This window comes from Procambarus clarkii, chromosome 30, assembly GCF_040958095.1.
Source record: "Procambarus clarkii isolate CNS0578487 chromosome 30, FALCON_Pclarkii_2.0, whole genome shotgun sequence".
Classification (NCBI taxonomy): Eukaryota; Metazoa; Arthropoda; class Malacostraca; order Decapoda; family Cambaridae; genus Procambarus; species Procambarus clarkii.
The window spans coordinates 6,791,166-6,797,924 of NC_091179.1; the positions used below are offsets into that span (position 1 = coordinate 6,791,166).

The window sequence follows — 6,759 nt, forward strand, 5'->3', positions numbered from 1 at the left end:
AGAGGCGGGACCAAAGAGCCAGAGCTCAACCCCCGCAAACACAACTAGGTGAGTACAACTAGGTGAGTACACACACACACACACACACGCACACGCACACACACTCATCTTACCTCACACCTTTCGACACTGGAAGACAGAGGAGTAAGGGTAGACATGATTACTACATACAAAATCCTCAGGAGAATCGACAGGGTAGACAAGGATAAACTGTTCAACATTGGTGGAAGCGAACAAGGGGACACAGGTGGAAAGTAAGTACCCACATGAGCCACGGGGACGTAAGAAGAAACTTTTTCAGTGTCAGAGTAGTTAACAGGTGGAATGCATTAGAAAGTGATGTGGTGGAGGCTGACTCCATACACAGTTTCAAATGTAAATATGATAGAGCCCAGTAGGCTCAGGAATCTGTACACCAGTTGATTGACAGTTGAGAGGCGGCACCAAAGAGCCAAACCTCAACCTCCGTAAGCACAAATAGGTGAGTACACACCCAGGAAGCAGCCTGTAACAGCTGTCTAACTTCCATGTACCTAATTTACTGTAAGGTAACAAGGAATCAGGGTGAAAGGAACTCTGCCCATCTGTTTCCGCCATTGCCGGAATTCGAACCCCGGACCACAAGATTACTTATCCAGCGTGCTGTATGCTCAGCCACCAGTGCCTTCTCGCGCACACACACACACGCACACATATACACCCACACACTGTACTTACCTATTTGTGCCTGCAGGATCGAGCACTGACTCATGGATCCCGCCTTTCTAGCCATCAGTTGTTTACAGCCATGACTCCTGCCCCATTTCCCTATCAAACCTAGTTTTAAAATTATGAATAGAGTTTGCTTCCACAACTTGCTCCTTAAGTGCATTCCATTTTTCCGCTACTCTCGTGCTAAAAGAAAACTTCCAAAGATCTCTAATACTCATCTGAATTTCCAGCTTCCACCCAGTCCCCTCGTTCTGTTACCATTATGTGTGAACATTTCATCTATTTCCACTTTGTCAGTTACCTTGAGTATTTTATACGTTCGTATCATATCCCCCTCTCCCTTTTTTTCTAGTGTTGTAAGGTTCAGTTCCTTCAGGCGCTCTTCACATCCCATCCCTCGTAACGCTGGGACGAGCTTCGTCGCAAACTTCTGAACCTTTTCCAGTTTCCTTATGTGTTTCTTCAAGTGGGGGAATCCATGATGGTGCGGCATACTCTATGACTGATCTCACAAAGGCAGTGTAAAGCGCCCTAAATGCCTCCTCACTTAGGTGTCTGAATGATGTTCTAACTTTTGCCAGTGTAGAGTATGCTGCTGTCGTTATCCTATTTATATGTGCCTCAGGAGTTAGATTAGGTGTGTCATTTCATGTCATTTACGTAAACTAGAAACAGAATTGGTCCCAGCACCGATCCTTGAGGTACTCCACTCGTTACTGTTCGCCAGTCCGACTACTCGCCCCGTACCATTATTCTCTGGCTCCTTCCTGTTATGTAGTTCCTTACCCATGCTAGGGCCTTTCTGCTTACTCCTGCCTGACTCTCAAGTTTGAGTAGCAGTCTCGTGTGCGGTATTGTATCAAAGGCCTTTTGACAGTCTAGAAATATACAATCTGCCCAACCTTCTGTCCTGCCTTATCCTTGTTATTTTATCATACAATTTCAAAAGGTTTGTTAGGCATGATTTTCCTGTCCAGAACCCATGTTGATGTTTGTTTACATACCTAATGCTCTCCAGGTGTGCAACAAGTTTTAGCCTAATTATTCTTTCCAGGGATGCATTTCAATGATACGTGTCTGTAGTTAAGTGCCTCCTAATCTGCTTTCTTGAAATCGGTACATAAGCCTTCTTCCAGTGTGTGTGTGTGTGTGTGTGTGTGTGTGTGTGTGTGTGTGTGTGTGTGTGTACTCACCTAGTTGTACTCACCTAGTTGTGTGTGTGTGTGAGAGTGTGTGTGTGTGTGTGTGTGTGTGTGTGTGTGTGTGTGTGTGTGTGTGTGTGTGTGTGTGTGTGTGTGTGTGTGTGTGTGTGTGTGTTGTGTGTGTTTTCACCTAGTTGTTCTCAGCTAGCTGTGCTTGCGGGGGTTGAGCTCTGCTCTTTCGGCCCACCTCTCATCTGTTAATCAACTGTTACTAACTACTAACTTTTTTCCACACACGCCAAAGAAAGCAGCCCGTAACAGCTGTCTAACTTCCAGGTAACTATTTACTGCTAGGTAACAGTAACAGGGCGAAAGAAACTCTGCCCATCTGTTTCAGCTGGCGCCGGGAATCGATTCCCGAACCACAGGAATACGTATCCAGCGTGCTGTATGCTCAGCCACCTGCGCCCTCTCACATACACACACCCTGTGTGTGTGTGTGTTTGTGTGTGTGTGTGTGTGAGAGAGAGAGAGAGAGAGAGAGAGAGAGAGAGAGAGAGAGAGAGAGAGAGAGAGAGAGAGAGAGAGAGAGAGAGAGAGAGAGAGAGAGAGAGAGAGAGAGAGAGAGAGAGAGAGAGAGAGAGAGAGAGAGAGAGAGAGAGAGAGAGAGAGAGAGAGAGAGAGCTTCGGTTGGAACCATGAGGAGAGTATGGTGTAGATGATTACAGTGAGTATGGTGTAGATGATTACAGTGAGTATGGTGTAGATGATTACAATGACATTGGTTGTGTGTAGTGTATAATTACAGTGATGATGGTCGTGTGTAGTGTAGACGGTTACAGTGATGGTCGTGTGTAGTGTAGATGGTTACAGTGATGATGGTCGTGTGTAGTGTAGATGGTTACAGTGATGGTCGTGTGTAGTGTAGATGGTTACAGTGATGATGGTCGTGTGTAGTGTAGATGGTTACAGTGATGGTCGTGTGTAGTGTAGATGGTTACAGTGATGATGGTCGTGTGTAGTGTAGTTGGTTACAGTGAAGGTCGTGTGTAGTGTAGATGGTTACAGTGATGATGGTCGTGTGTAGTGTAGATGGTTACAGTGATGGTCGTGTGTAGTGTAGGTGGTTACAGTGATGATGGTCGTGTGTAGTGTAGATGGTACAGTGATGGTCGTGTGTAGTGTAGGTGGTTACAGTGATGATGGTCGTGTGTAGTGTAGATGGTTACAGTGATGGTCGTGTGTAGTGTAGGTGGTTACAGTGATGATGGTCGTGTGTAGCGTAGATGGTTACAGTGATGGTCGTGTGTAGTGTAGGTTGTTACAGTGATGAAGGTCGTGTGTGTCTCGCCGCTGCAACCATTGTAATAATAATATTGACTCTAGAAGATACTGATTAATACTGAGTAACACTTCCTACTGGTTGCACTTGTAACACTTTATTGAGGTAAAACCTGGTAATACTAGTTATTGAAACACTGGTAATTTAGACGCAATGTAATTTGAACTGAAATATGGTGCACGACGGATGGTTTCACCCCGGGACCAAAGGTAACTTCCCAAGGAAATGCTACACAGAGAACTTGTAATTAAACCACTGCCACCATCTTGCCTGTCACACAGTTATATCAAGCAATGAGGCAAGAAGCATTGCTTGGCTTTTGAGAGTCCATTTCTAACTGTCATTAATTACTGACTGGTTGGTAACCAAACTGAACTCAGAGGAATAGGAGGTTCCATTAACTGACACAGAATGGAAAGTTTAACATGAGTTTATTGAGAACAAAATATGATGTTCACCAAACTATAAGTCCCTACTCTAAACTCTGGCAATTGTTTAGATATTACAGATGGAAAATATCAAAGATCACACACATTACCTTTTGGGTCCTGCTCTACGACCTGGGTGAATTCACTCTGTTTCCTGAGGCCTGTTTGATGACCTGCAGCCCACTCCAGCACTCTTTCTTTCCTAACTATCATCCAGGGGTATGTACACAAGCTTTCGTCACATCCCGAATCAAGGGAGGGGAGTCGTTTGCACTGATGTTGGAAAGTTTGGTGTGGTCCTGTTCCTAGCTGATTCAGCCTGCACAGAAAAAAGTGTTTAGCTCACCTAACTAATTCGTCAGCACTTCAAGGAGTGAGCTCCTCATGGTGTGCAAAAACACTCAAGATGTGCCTTAAGTTTGTTTGCCAAGACTATCAGGATTATTCGCAAATATGAACAAGCTGACTATCTTGAGGTTATCTTGAGATGATTTTGGGGCTTAGCGTCCCCGCGGCCCGGTCCTCGACCAGGCCTTCTTTTTGTTACCCCCCCCCCCCTCCCCTCTCCCCCAGGAAGCAGCCCATAGAAGTTGTCTAAATCCCAGGTTCATATTTACTGCTAGGTAACAAGAGGAATCAGGGTGAAAGAAACATTTTGCCCATTTGTCTCCGCCTCCACCGGTGATTGAACCCGGAAGCTCAGGACTCCAAATCCGAAGCACTGTCCAACCGGCTGTCAGGTGCCCCTAGACTAGGGTGTAGCCAGAAAGTATTTCAATTACCTCTAGCTGAATCTAAGGTCACATGGCTGACCTTACCAAGGAGGTTCAAAGGGTGAGTCATGGATGTACTTTCTCTGGGCGCTACACGCACATGACTGTAAAGCTGCCACCCAGTTGGGTGGGTGTGGAGCACATGGCTGTAAAGCTGCAGCCCATTTCGGTGGGTGTGGAACACATGACTAAAACTGCCACCCAGTTGGGTGGGTGTGGAGCACATGACTGTAAAGCTGCCGCCCAGTTAGGTGGGTGTGGAGCATATGAATGTAAAGGTGCCACCCAGTTGGGTGGGTTTGGAGAACAAGATTGTAAAGCTGCCTTCAAGTTGGGTGGGTGTGTAACACATGACGGTAAAGCTGCCGCCCAGTTGGGTGGGTGTGGAGCACATGACTCTAAACCTGCCACCTAGTTGGGTGGGTGTGGAGCACATGACTGTTAAGCTGCCGCCCAGTTGGGTGGGTGTGGAACATATGACTGTTAAGCTGCCGCCCAGTTGGGTGGGTGTGGAACAAGACTAGTTACTGTGTGACTCACCATAGATGTTAAGTGCCTTGTATAGTGACTGTTGTGAGTCTCTTGTTGAATCACTTGTGATATAAAAAGATTATCGGTGTGTATATGTATTTGTGTAAATGATTGTATATAATATGTATACGTATATATGGCATTAACAATTGTGTAACTAGCTTCAAATGATTGTCACTTGCTTAGCTAAATGAACTATGGGGTTCAGTTTCTGAACCCATTATGTGCCTCTATAACCCTTCCCGCAACCGCCCACGGGTTGGGTATGGGGTGCATAATAAAAAAGAAATTGAATTTCTACAGGAGTTGATGTAAGTTTTAAACATCTCTCATAAAATACAATCACCTGCCGTGACCAGGATTCGAACCTGGGTTATTGCGGCCACAACGCAATGTACTAACCACTATACGATCACGGCCACCGTGGGTGTGCATGTAGAGATGGGTGGTTGGTTGTAATTGACGAGAGTAGACCTCTCTCTCTCTCTTTCTCCCTCCCTCCCCCCCTCCTCTCCTACATACCTTTAGTATGTGTATCCTGGTCTCTGCACAAAGTTCTTACCAAAAAAATAAATGAACAAACCAACGTAAACTATCTAACCCAACTTATCCATATACAGAAAACGTGGATATGTGAATCCCGCTACTGTTCATTGAAATTCGTCCGTTAGGGGACCACAAGACACAAAGCGAGACGTGCAAGGTGAGAGGCCGGGTTGCATAAACAACATGAGGTCAACGTAAGGACTATCCTCAGGAATATGACAACAGAATTATTCATAACTCCATACATACCGTGCCTGTAAGGTCGCCCTCGCCTCCTATAACTCTGAGATGTTGGGGTTCACTGTATGTTTGGGTATTATGGATGGCTGGAGGGAAGATGAGGGAGAGAGAGAGATGGAGAAATGGAAGGAGAGAAAGCCAAACAGATAGTCAAGTAATCAACCACACACTGCTAGGCCTCGAGAAAGGTGAATGTCGTTTCTACCTTCATGAGCACACTTATGGACTGTCAGCTCCAACAACGTCATTAAATAGGTATGACAACATGTCTTTCCAAGCACCTGACATTGTACAGACAACAACGTCACGTTAAACAAGGTGTAATCTCTACCCCACAACCACATTATTGCCAGAGATATTCTCATCATCGTCAGAGATATTCTCATCATTTTCATCCTCACGCTCACATTCCCAGAACACAATGCAACACACAATATATATATATATATATATATATATATATATATATATATATATATATATATATATATATATATATATATATATATTTATATATATATATATATATATATATATATATAGATATATATATATATATATATATATATATATATATATATATATATATATATATATATATATATTTATATATATATATATATATATATATATATATATATATATTTATATATATATATATATATATATATATATATAGATATATATATATATATATATATATATATATATATATATATATATATATATAACTGAAAACTCACACCCCAGAAGTGACTCGAACCCATACTCCCACAACTGGTATGTACAGGGACGCCTTAATCCGCTTGACCATCACGACCGGACATAAGGAAGTGATAGCCGAGGCTATATGAACCACTTCCCCGCCGGCACTCGGATGGTAATCTTGGGCATAGCATTTTATCAAATCACCTCATTCTTTGGGGCACACGTGAGGAACACAAATGCAAACAAGCCTGAATGGTCCCCAGGACTATATACAACTGAAAACTCACACCCCAGAAGTGACTCGAACCCATACTCCCACAACTGGTATGTACAGGGAC

At 43.7% G+C, this 6,759-nt stretch overlaps 1 non-coding gene across 1 annotated transcript; it reads right to left on the reverse strand.

Moving 5' to 3' along the window:
• Window positions 1-5,274: 5,274 nt before the first annotated feature.
• Window positions 5,275-5,346, reverse strand: TRNAH-GUG (transfer RNA histidin (anticodon GUG)). The gene has a single exon. It is a non-coding gene; the product is annotated as a tRNA-His (tRNA).
• Window positions 5,347-6,759: the final 1,413 nt, after the last annotated feature.